Source organism: Miscanthus floridulus, chromosome 2 (genome assembly GCF_019320115.1).
Source record: "Miscanthus floridulus cultivar M001 chromosome 2, ASM1932011v1, whole genome shotgun sequence".
Lineage (NCBI taxonomy): Eukaryota > Viridiplantae > Streptophyta > Magnoliopsida > Poales > Poaceae > Miscanthus > Miscanthus floridulus.
This window is the reverse complement of record NC_089581.1, coordinates 14435079-14448182: the sequence shown is the minus strand read 5'-3', so window position 1 is coordinate 14448182 and position 13104 is coordinate 14435079. Positions and strand designations below refer to the sequence as shown.

The following is a 13104-nucleotide window of genomic DNA, read 5'->3' as shown; positions in this document are numbered from 1 at the left end:
CTCACGGATCCGCTTACAAAAGGCTTACCACCCAACGTGTTTAGAGAACATGTAGCCGGCATGGGTTTAAGGGAAAGCTTATGATTCCTGGACTATAAAAGGTTCAAAAGTTAAAGTAACTATTTCAGATCAGAGACGTGCATTGTAGCTGTTAAATCTATCGGCGATTGAGCATGACGATGAAACATGCTCTATGCATCATCTGTGAAGAAATGAGTAAGGATAAAAGGATTAAAGTTTAAAGTTTAAAGATAAAAGTAATAGTGTGAGATCAAGGGAAAGAATGTTAGATTGATCTCTCAGCCAATAAGCCCAACGGCCTATTGGGCCTTGGTCACGCGCCCTGATCGGGGGCGCCCAACCCTACATGGTTGGTGGGCCCCTGTCGCACTGCGCTATATAAAGTGGTGGGGGCCGGCGACTCGAGGTACGAGGTTCACTGTGAGCCAATCCTCCCACCAACAAACCCTAAGTCCGATCTAGTAAGGGCGCGCAGCCAGCGACGGGAAGACGCCACCGTCATCACCGTCGGCCTCACTGCACTCCACCGCTCCGCCGGCACCGCCATCTTCCCCGACCGTCGTTGCCCGTGTGCAGCCTACACCAGCGAACCTGATGGAGCCCACTGGATCTTCCACCCCTGCGGTCTCAGGTTCGAACCCCTATCTCTCTATCTCTCTGTCTCCATCTCTCAGTCTAGATGTACTAGGGCTTATCTAGATTAACTGGTTACCTAGAAGTCCCTCGGTTCTACTCTAGATCGATTCTATGGATTTAACAGATGTGTCTTGACTGAAGTGTGTGTTTGGTTCTGGGATGAGAGGGACCAGATGAATCTATTCTCATTTTTGTGATGGAATGGTCTGTGTTTGGTTGGAGCATTGGGACGTCCTTGTTCTTTGTTTGTTTGGTTTGAGGGACGAGGATGAAACATGATTGTCACCATTGGTATTCTGTTAATTAGAAATTTGTTAGGTGGGGCCACGTGTCATCCTTTGTAGCTCACCTTCTTTTCCCATCCACCACCATCATCAGGCCGCCCTTGCTCCCTACCTGATCACAACCTCATGCCGTTCGAGAACTAAACACCAGGACAAAGTGGGCTATCCCACCTCGTCCCTGTCGTACATCCAAATCAAACACATGCTAAGTTTAAGGAGTCGATGGGTCCACTCCTGCCAATCATTGTGACTATACATGTGTCTGCATAGCTTCTTCTAATTTTTAAACTGTAATATTTTCAAAAAAATATATGTTAAACACATAAAATTTATCTCCTCTAAAATTTATTTCTTTCCACTCTCAAGCTTATTTGTTCCTCCGCTTCCTTGATAATAAGAGTTATATCTGGTTTTACTAAAATTAGTAGTCCGTGATGAATTAGATAGCACATGTTCAGTGACGGTATAGAGTTTTTTAATCTAAAACTTATTACAACAGAAAATACAAGCGATATGTTCCATTGCGACGTACGAACATGTTTGCGAGTAGATATAGATAGTTAAATCTTCTGTTATTAAAAGTGGGATAAACATAGCCCCACAGAGATTTTATGATAATGCTCAACTCCTTCTGTGCGCAGAGTAGATTATTAAAGGCGCTCACAACTTCTGAAGGACATCAAGCATGACTTGGCGCGGTTTGCACATGGCCTCAAGAGGAACAGCCTTCGGGAGGGTGAGCCCAGCCCCTTCGGCCATGTCAACTTTGGGGACGCCGCCGACGGTGTCCCAGTCGAAGCACTGGATCAACGTCCCCAGGACCAGCCCCAGAGTCCGCAACGCCAAGGCCTCTCCGGGACACTTGCGGCGCCCATCCCGAACGGTATCAGGAGCCTCCCTTCGGCGCTGCCATCCTCGAATCGCTCAGGAGTCAGGCCTGAAGACGGCCGGATCCGTCCACGCCGCGGGATCCCTGTGGATGGCGTACACGTTGACGAACAGCATCGTGCCGCTTGGCACGTGGTGGCCGCCGACCGTGGAGTCTTTGGTGGACTCGTGCGGGATCAGCGTCGGCACGAACGGGTACAGCCGGAGGGTCTCGGTGAGGATGCACTGGAGGTAGTTGAGGCGGGGCATGTCGTCGGCGCCTAGCAGGCGGGAATTCCCCACGCACGCATCAATTTCCCCCTGTGCTTTCTTCAGGACCTCGGGGTGGTTCAGGAGCAGCGACATCGCCCATTCCGCCGCGGTCGCCGAGGTTTCCGTTCCCGCAGAGAACATGGACTGCAAAATCAAATAAAGATGCAGAACGTACGTCTTGTAAGCGAGCGAGCAGAGAACATTGTTGTATAGATACTACTAGATTGTATCGATCTATAAGAGACAACTACAACTTACGAAGCACAGAGACATGATCATGTCATTATTGTGGCAGTGTTCGGCTGGTCTATAAGCCGCTTGTGTCCTTGATTTGTTAGAAGAGAAAAAATACTATACCATGGCCTAAGCCGGCTTATTAGAGCGGCCGGTTCTGACTTCTGCAAAGTGAGCAGCACGGCCATCATGCTTCTGTTCTCGCTCTTAACGCCGTCGTCCAGCCTCCGCCGCTCCGCGTCAATGAGCCCCCGAAAGAACGCGTCCCTACTGCTTACGGCGACCGCGATCTTGTTCTTTCACGCCGAACACGTCGAACCTCTGTAGCATGGGCAGGAAATCCCACATATTGGCCGTGCCGAGAAGGGGAACCATAACGTCCATCGACTCCTTGAACTCTTGGGCCTCCGGCGACATGCCCGTGTCCGCGTCATCCACGGCACGGGATGTCTTGGTCTCCGCGACGGTTTCCATAGGGGCGCCGAGGGCGAGCTCGAACAGCCTCTCCCTTAAGCCTGCTAATGGGTCGGGTAATGATTTGGTTTTTCGGGTTGGGTTGTGCTGTGGAACTGTTTGGATGGGTGGCAATGGATTTAGAGGTCAGATGGGTTGGGTTTGCTAGCAAATCGGGTTGGAATGGTTAACGCGTGGGTTCAACGCTGGCGCTCAACGCCGCCGTGTGTTACCTCCTCAGTCGCAGCCGCCGAGCTCATCGCGGCCGCGCCGGCTCCAGCTCCGGGCACACGGCAGGGGGACAGCGACGCCAACATGTCCGACCTGGAAAAGCCTGTGGTGGAGGCGCCCCAGCACGCCACCGCTGCCTGCCCTGGTGGACTCCGCGGCCTGTACCAAGCTAACGGGCGCCGCGGCGGAGTGCGACATCTGCCTCGCCGAGTTCGTGGACGGGGACGCCGTGCGTCATGTTGGCCTGCAGCCATGTCTTCCACGCGCACTGCATCCAGCGCTGGCTCGTGGGTGGCCGCCGCTCGTCCTGCCCGAAGTGCCGCCGGCCGCTGTTGCCGCCGCCGCACAGCCTGATGATGCCGCTCGTCCTGTCCGACGTGCCGCGAGCCGGCCGCTGTTGCCGCCGCCGTGCAGCCTGATGAGGCCGCTCGTCCTGTCCGACGTGCCGCGCGCCGGCCGCTGTTGCCGCCGCAGCTCAGCCTGATGAGGCCGCGCGTCATCGTCGTCAAAGATTTGAGCTTGTTTTCCTCCTTGATTCTCTGGATTCATCGCAGCACAGCCTGATGAGGCCACTGGATTCATCGTCGTGAAAATTTTGTGCTCACCTGCAACTGCAAGGCAGGCATGCAGTTTTCCTCCATGATTCTCTGGCATGCAGTTTTGTGCTCTCTCTCAACTACCGACTGCAGGAAAAGATCTGAGCTTGTTTGTTGAGCACTTAAATATCCCGTGATTTTTTTATATATAAATTATTTTGTAGTATTCAAGTATGCTGCAAAACCCATGGCAACCCACTGTAGAAGCTTGGCAATCCAAGATAGAGTGGGTTGGGTTGGGTTGGGTCTAAGTTAATTTGGAATGGGGTGGGGTGAAGTTGAAAAATAATTAATTAGATTTGGAATGGGGTGGAAATGGGTTGGGATCTCATCCATTAGCAGGGCTACTGCCCCCTAGTTCCACCCTCGCAGCGCCGGTGCCGCCGGGAGCGGCCGCGGCAGCACAGTACAACCTCCGTGCCATGGCACGCACCTCTGCTTCGATGGCGGGGAGCATGGACCTCACACGGTGAGTGGACAGGAGGTGCACCGTGATGACGCGGCGGATGTGGCGCTAGTACGGGCCGTAGGCGCAGGTGCCGACCGTGGTGCCCCCATAGGTCATGAGATCCAACGTGGGGAAGGTCGGGCGGTTCGCGAAGGTCACATCGTGCTCTGTGAGGCACTCCCTAGCGCAGTCTGCAGACGACACGACCACGGCGTCACGCGAGCCGGGCCGAAGGGAGAACATAGGCCCGTAGCGCGCGGCGAGGCGCGTAAACGTGTGGTAGAACGGCTTCTCGAGGAGGTGTAAGTGGCCGAGGACCTGGACAGCGACAGGCCCCGGTGGCAGCTGCTACATGCTCGTATTCTTGCTATGGCCGCGGTTGAGGCGGCAGTGGATTGCAAAGATGAAAAGAACGAGAGGACGACAGCGTAGGGCGCCTCCATGGCTCTGTTCGTTTTGCTGAAAAGTCAGGGCTAAAAGTACTATTCGTTGATTTGTTTTGAAAAAAAATACTTATTCGTTGAAATAGTATGACTCATAAGAGAAACGAACGGACCCATGTCGCTGGTTGCTGGAAGTTGCTCACTTTGTCACTTGCTTCTAGAGGCCCGTGCTCCACGCTTGGATAAAGAAATGGATGGGCAGGTTGAATGTCCAAACATGACCATTGAAGTTCGAATAGACGAAAAGACTGAGATGAAATGAATGACGTTACACTCTAATAATGCAGCCTATTGACCGTACTGAGAGCAAGGCTTCTTAGGACTTTGGCTCCTCTAAACTAGCTACTGTAGTAGGGAGTTGTTTTTCTCTCTCCTCGTGAAATAAACTAGGAGCCCGAAGAAGCCATGTTTTCTAGCTCCTCGGCTCTGGCTCCTCTGACACTGTAGCATGGAGCCGGAGCCAAAGGGAGCCCTACCAAAGAGGGCTTGAATCTTTGCTGCTTAGCTCTCAACGCACCCATATAGAGGTTGTTGGGACTGTTTCGCTCCATGTTTTTCATCTCCACTCCATATTTTGTAGCCAAACGGTTTCAGCTTCACACTCTGCTCGATAAAAAGAGGTGAAGTTGTGAGAGCTTATAAAGAGGAGCTCCACAAACTATAGTTTTTCATAGAGTTGCTCTATGGTGAAATTTATGTAGCAGAGTTTGTTGAGCAGTCCAAACATCCCCATACTCGTCACTATTAGTACATAGCCTACTATCTTCTCTCAGAATTTTTTGGTTTATGTACAAGCTAGTTGTAAACTCACAGAGTTCATAAAGTTTGACCGTTGACATAAATAAAATGTTTTAGAAATTGGACCGGAGGAAGCAGTTGTTTTCCTTCAGCAGCAATAGTGGCTAGCTGTGTTCTTTGGATTATTGTTTTTGGTTTCTCGGGAGAACACAGCCTCAAGTCTAGATTCTGAGCACTTGAACTATTTCTTTATTGTTTTGCAACAATTTTTTGAAAGCATAATATAGATGTATCGATACAGAAGCAGAAGTATCAATAGAAGCCAAATACACGTATATATATGATGCGTACATCACAGTATAAAGACATCTCTAACGGTACGAGATAGCACTAGCTCTGTGCTAATTAATATAGAGAAGGGAAAGACTGTATCAAGTAGCATGAATATCAAAGAGGGTTGTTCGGCTGATGCTGTTTTGTTGTGAGAGAAAATATACTATATCATGACTGATAAATCGGGCTGATAAGTTTAAGCGAACAATTCAAACTAGTCTCTTGTCTTTTGCACTATTTACTGAAATTACTGAATAAAAAAAATTTGTTGTCGTTGTGTACAAGAAAGGCTTGATGGAGCCTCGTTAGCAATCGTTTGCCTTGGATTATTAATTGATTTTAGCAACTGAATGCGCAGGCTGTCTTTACTCTTTAATATGCTCACTCGAGGCATTAGTTCTTCTAGAGCTGTTTTTTTCTCTAGTGCCGTAGAACACCTTCCGTAATTATTCACCCTTTCTTTCATTGACTATTCATTCGTGATTCGTGAATCAATTTTATCCTATAGTAGTCAAAAACGTGACTGGAGAGAAAAGGATGGGCTGGATAAATCACCGGTGTCCGGTGCTAAATGTCATGTCCAACTTCTATAAGCCAATAATATAGATGGTCTCACATAATATTTTTATGTAACCTTAAAATATGTGAAAGAGCTTAGCTCTCTATTAAGATTTAGTTTTTCTCTATCTTCTATTAAAATATAAAAAAAGTTTAGAAATAACTTAAAAATTAATTATTGGAGCTGCCCTAATAAATGTTTAGTCGTGTAAAGTCCAAGGATGCAAGCCGTGGACCGAGCATTTTCAACGCTCTACACCATGTTCGTTTGATTGTTTTTGTGGCTTATAAGTCATCTAATGTTGTTTTATTGTAAGAGAAAAATATTATATCATAGCTGATACGATCAAACGAACAGGGTGCTAGACGACTAATGCACGTCTCTAGCTAGCTAGTGGCCTCGCCGTCCACATCGGTTTAATCACAATCCATGGAAGAGACAAGGCTTGAAAACGATAGCCTGGAGAAAGTCGTCTGTTTTTTCTCATAGTTGATGATGTAGCTTATTGACAATATAGAGCCCAAGAGGAGTGAAGTCGCCTATACGGACAGCACTTCTCTTGTTATGTTCGACCAAAGCCCATTTATGCGCCTCTCATCCCATCCATTTTTTACTTGAACTATTTTATAGTCTAATTTTCTTTCTTAAACTTTAATCTAAAGTTATATATCTTGACCTCTGTACTCTTAAAAAACATTTGAAACGCACAACCGCTGCAGTTTGAGGTGATTTTCAAGGAGAATCATCTTTTTTTAGTATAAAACTAGTAAATATCTTGGCTCTGTTCATTTCGCTGAAATTTAGCTTATGCGGATTTGTTGTGAGAGTAAAACACTGTCCATTCACTGAAAAGTACCGCTGAAGTAGTTCATCGTGTCAGCTTACAGCGGCTACAACAGTTTTACATATAGCTACTAGTACTAGGTCATAAGCCGCAGACGCACCCTCCAAAACTAACACCTCCTAAGACTTTAGAACTTTAAAAACTATCTCTAAGCTCCTAAAAATTATGAGAAAATACTAGAGATAGACTAGGACATGAAAACCCATATAAAATATTTAGATCTTTTGTAAAAAACCTCTCCAGAAGTTTTTTAGATTAGATTTAGTTCCAGGAAAATAGGAAAATATCTACAAAAATGTGGAAATTTTTCAAAATGTTCTAATTGATATCCATATGTGTTTAAAATTTTCCACAATAAAAATATGAGATACAACTAGCAAGAATGCAACATCAATAACATTGAATGTATTATTATGCTATGCATTTATCTTGATTGCATCTTGTGTTTTATTGTGGAATGTTTTAGAAACATGTTTAGACATTGGTTAGAATGTTTTGGAAACTTTCCATAAATTTTTGAGTTTTTTCCATTCCTAGGGCTAAAACTAAAATTTGCAAGCTTGTAGAAGATACTTTTCACGTGCTAAATATTTTATTTGGGTTTGTCGTGTTCGTATATCTCTAGCATTTTTCTCAAAAAAAAATAAAATCGTAGAGATATGTTTATGGTTCAAAAACATTATCACGTAATTGCCATACTTTTAAAACTTGAGAAGCATGAAATCGTCTTGAAACCCACTTCTAACGGGGAAGAAAGGTAATTTAAATGGTTTTTAAAGTTGAAGGGGCACGATGTCTGTTTTAGAGTTTGAGGAGAAAAATTCAACCAAGGTTATATTTCAATCGAAGAGGTAAAGGGCCTGCTTAGTTGAGTTCCAAAATTTGTCATGTCAAAGATTTGATACATCAGAAGTTAGACAAAAAAAAAAATTGTCATAGATTTGCCAAGGCAAATATGAGAGTTTGTCAAGTTTTTGTAACAAACCAAATACTAGCATGGCTTGCCAAATCTTTAGTATGATAAATTTTATAAATCAACCAATCAGACCCAGAGAAACAGTTTGCTTTCAGTTTTCCCGACATTGCACTCACTTGGTGGGACATTGAAAATGGACGGAAGCATCTATTCCCGAAGTGGAGTCATCCGCAGTCCGCCCCTGTGATTCACTTGTCGAGATCTACGGCCACCTTCCCGCGTCAGAAGCTGAAGCCAGCGTCTGCATGCCACCTGCCGGCTACAACGACGCGTCGAGAGCTCGAGGCTATCCAACGCCGCCGTGGTGCCCTCAGCCACACACGAGCAGCGAGAGGGACGAGATCTGGAGGACATGCCATATTTTCGATCTCGTGTACTAGAAGACACTGGCTCACAGTTCAGGCAGATACTTTTGCTTTTTTTAAGAACAATTCCAGCAGGGTCACTAGGCCATGTTCGTTTCTCTTATAATTTGTCTTTTTCAGTTTATTTTTCGACTGAAATAGTGTTTTTCTTCCACAGTAAATCAGCTACAACAGCGTTTCGGTTTGTTTTTTCAGCGAAACGAACGGAGCCAAGCATCTATAGCTAAATATAGATGTCCAGGCTAAAAATATAGCTCCAACTAGCCCTCTACTAGAGCTCCCAATTTAGGGTGGACACGTAAATCCACCCTTCAGACCCCATTTCTATAGGAGAATGGGGGCTCACCCCCTCGACCCCCATGCAGCTATTTCCTCCCTGCATCATGCGGAACCTCAAATGCTCGTGGCGCGCGCCCCTTCTCTCGCTTTGACGGCCCTCCCCCTCTCTCAAAGGTCCCTTCTCTCCCTGTGGCAGCCCCTTCTCTCCCTTCGGACGTCAGTCTCTGCTGCGCCGCCTTGCTATCCATGTCTGGCGCGTGATGGGATCTGCCTCGGCAGCGTCCCTACCTCCAGCACACAGCGGCTCCCATGCCTCTGTGGCGCACAGCGTGCGCAGCTCCTCCTCACCCGCCGGGCCGCCGTCAATAAGTCCATGGAGGCTAGGGCTGCGTAGATCGAGAATACGCAGTCGTGGATCTCACACAGCGCACGCAGCTCCTCCTCATCGCTGTCGATGGGAGCGGGCCCTGGTGAAAGGTCCTAATATGGCTAGAGGGGGTAAATAGCCTATTTAAAAAATCTATAAGATTACTAGAGCAATTTGATTAGTATGACAAATAGTGAAATGCAAACTTGCTCTAACTCTACAAGGGTTGCAAGCCACCTATCCAACAATTCTAGTTACTATAATCACTAGGCACACAAATGGCTAAGTCACTACTCACTAAGAGCTCTCACACTTGCTACACTAAAGAGCTCCACTAGATGATCTTAAGCTACAAAACAAGCCCTTAATTCTAGCTACACTAAAGAGATTGCTATAACTAGTTTACGGGAATATAAACGAGTGAGTAGGGTTATTATACCGCAGTGTAGAAGAGTGAACCAATCACAAGATGAGTATCAATTCAATCACCTGGAGATTATTAAAGGGCAAGAGACAACCAATTTTTCTCCCGACGTTCATATGCTTGCTGGCACGCTGGTCCACGTTGTGTCCACCAACACTTGGTGGTTCGGCGGTTAAGAGGTATTGCATGAACCTTGTCCACACAATTGGACACCGCAAGAACCTACCCACAAGTGAGGTAAATCAATGACACGAGCAATCTACTAGAGTTACCTTTCGGCTCTTCGCCAGAGAAGGTACAAGACCCCTCACAATCACCGGAGCCGGCCATGAACAATCACCAACACGTGCCAAAGCTCCTCCGCTGCTCAAGCCGTCTAGGTGGCGGCAATCACCAAGAGTAATAAGAACTCCGCAGCCATAACGATCTCCAAGTGCCACTAGATGCAATCACTCAAGGAAATACACTAGAAATCGCTCCCAATCTCACTATGATAATGAATCATTGATGGAGATGAGTGGGAGGTGTTTGCATAGGCTCACAAGAATGTCAAGTATGTCAAAGTGTTAAGAGAAGGAGCCTAAGGCCGGCCATGGTCTATTTAAAGACCTCTAAACGAAATAGAGTCATTAGGCACAGGAGACGGCTCCATACGCAACAACCGGACTCCCATCGAAGTTGCAATAGCATCCGGTCGTAGACTTATTTGAATTCAACAGTTGGCGCCCAATGGTCCTCTCGTTGCAATAGCGTCCGGTATTGTTGCATCAGCGTCCGGTGCGATCTAGAGAGGTATTTTGGCGACCGGACATGTCCGGTCACTACTGATCGGACTCACCCAGCGTCAGGTCATCCAACCGCGTGTGTTGCCTGTCTATGAATAGTTGCACAGGCGCGTCCAATCACATGTTGCACTAGCATCCGGTCAATGTTTCAATAGCATTAGACGCATGTTGCACTAGCGTCCGATCCAAGTTCCAGCGTCCGATCATGCCTGAAATCCTCCTTTTCAACTCAAACTTCACCACCCTTGCTTCCATGTGCTAACCACCAAGTGTATCACCAATGTGCATGTATGTTAGCATTTTCACAAAGCATTTTCAAGGGTTAATTGTTAGCACACTAGGTCCTTAATGTATATGTAAGAATCATGTCACCTGGTGGCACTCGATAACCTCTTAGCTAAATATTTTCCCTCTTTATAGTACGGCTATCGATCCTAAATACACTCAAACCCTCTATGGTGTCTTGAGTGCCAAAACAAAAACCTATTTGATACCTCTATCTTGATCATCTTAGTTTTTGTTTTTCTCTTTCTTCTTTTCCAAGTTGAGCTTGATCATCTTCAACACATGTCCATCTCCATCTCCATGGACTTCATCACCATGCTCCATCACTTGGTATGTACCAACCTTGCTCATATGACACTCATGACAAAGGTTAGTACTTAGGTTTCATCAATTAGCCAGAACTAAACTAGGGCTTTCAATCTCCACCTTTTTGATAATTGATGACAACATTTTCACAAAGATATACAATAAAATCTTTTTAGATTCATGTCGCTTGCCCAAACATTTTACCATGTGTAAAGGATATGGACAAGTTTCATAAACCTGAATTGGTATCATTAACCCCCCCTACATATGTGCTAAGAGTTTGGATTTTACAGCTTACACATATGTATAGTTTGGAAGTGTGGAGAAGTAATGACTACCAGATGATGCTAAGGTGTAAACAACTGACCTTTAAAGCGTTATACCAATCGGAGTTGCCATTTGAACACCATCCTTAGCACCAAAATTTGCTAGATATCACTTGAAAAACAAAGTCAATATAGATTTGCCATACAAATAAGTCATGTCCTAGCTTCTTGGTGAAGAGAGTGGTGTCAACCTTACCCATCTTGAACCCTTTAGAGAGCAAGAAATCTCTCATACCATGCTCTAGGTGCTTGCTTCAAACCATACAATGCCTTTCTTAGCTTGTAAACATGGTTAGGCTTCTTCACATCTTCAAAACTGGGAGGTTGCTCAACATACACAAAATCATTGGTGTACCCATTGAGAAATACACTCTTTACATCGATTTGGTACAACTTGATATTGTGAGAACAAGCATAGGCTAACAAGATCCTAATTGCTTCCAATCTTGCAACCGGAGCATATGTCTCTCCAAAGTCAAGACCTTCAACTTGAGTGTAACCTTGAGCCACTAATCTTGATTTATTCCTTAAAACTATCCCATCTTGATCTTGCTTGTTGTGAAAGATCCATTTGGTTCCTATCATATTATGATCCTTAGGCCTCTCAACTAACTCTCATACTTGATTTTTTGTTGTTTACACCAAAATTTAGAAAGAGGAATATGGGAACTCAAAGCTTCTAAGATAATGTCAATCGAGGAATCAACTGCATAAGGATCGATATCAGCTGATTTAGATGCACCGGAATTGGCTCTCTTCGAATGACGTCAGCAGACAACGACAATGAGCTATGGTTGGCGTCGAGAAAAACATGTCGGACTCTACAAAAAGGAAAAGATTAGGGTCCAAATTATCTTAAATTAGGAATGTTTTATTCTATACCAAAGATTATAATGAGTCGTGCTTGAGTATGATTCATGCTTAGATTCTGGGTATAAATATTAGACCCCAGCTATTGTAAAAGGACATCCAATCAATCAAATATAATTTACCTTTTTTGGCTCTGGCCAACCCTTAGGAGTAGGAGTAGAGTAGATCTCGGTGAGTTCTTCAGCAAGCAGGGTTGCATCGGTCTGGCCGACCTCTAGCTTGTCTGTAAGTACAGTCATAGCTTATACTTTGGTTTATATGGCTGCATCGATCCGGTCGACCTTCACTGCGAGCTCTAGTATAAGCTAGTTATCGACTCTTGTCTAGTTTAAGTATGGCTACATCGATCCGATCGACCTCCACTGCTCGAATTAGATTAAGGTCAAGTTATTGGCTCTACCTAAGGGTGGCGTCCTTTGGGTAGATTTATTGAGTTATCGATATTGCTGATGTTCTTATTGATATTAGTTTACAGCAACATCAATTTGCCCGATCGTGATCGATCTAGATCGGCCTCATATCCTTTTAGTCCATCATTTGCTTTGTCACAACATGATGTTTCTTACTCTAAGCGACAGGTTATGTTTCATCGGTTGTTATATTTCGATCTTGATCTTGCATAGTACGCGGCTAAGGCGTGTATGATCTTAAAGAGGTTTGCTGGTTAGTTAAATCTGGTCTATAGTTCGCTATTATGGTTGTAACGATCTGGTTGATCCCCATAGATGGCACTGTAGATTTCAAGGATGCTAGTTAGTAGATTTGTTCTCGATTAGGCATGACCTTAACTATTTGCTATGCCTGCATTGGCTAAATAGCCGATCACCTATGCTTTAACGCCTACAGTGTGCGTCCATGATTCTGTTAAGCGTGAATAGATCTGTGTACTTTAAGGGTTTGGTTTGTTGTCTTTGTCATGGCTGCATCGATCCGGTCAAACCCCACTATTAGAGATAGTAGATTAAGTCTGATGAGTCCATAGGTTTATCCATGTGAAATAGTTGATTGTTCACACGCTGTAGTCCCTTTTCACCTGAATCGGCTATTTCAGTCGATTCATTTGAGCCTTCACGTATAGCAAGTCTTTCAGAAAGCCTGTCGAAGTATAGATGGTTTTACGGATTCTTTAGTTTTAGTTTGTTATTATCATCATACTTGCCA

The 13104-nt window shown here is 45.3% G+C and overlaps 1 pseudogene; it reads right to left on the bottom strand.

The window, feature by feature from the left end:
- Positions 1 to 1598: 1598 nt before the first annotated feature.
- Positions 1599 to 4486, bottom strand: LOC136538000 (isoflavone 3'-hydroxylase-like; annotated as a pseudogene).
- Between the last annotated feature and the right edge of the window lie 8618 nt (positions 4487 to 13104).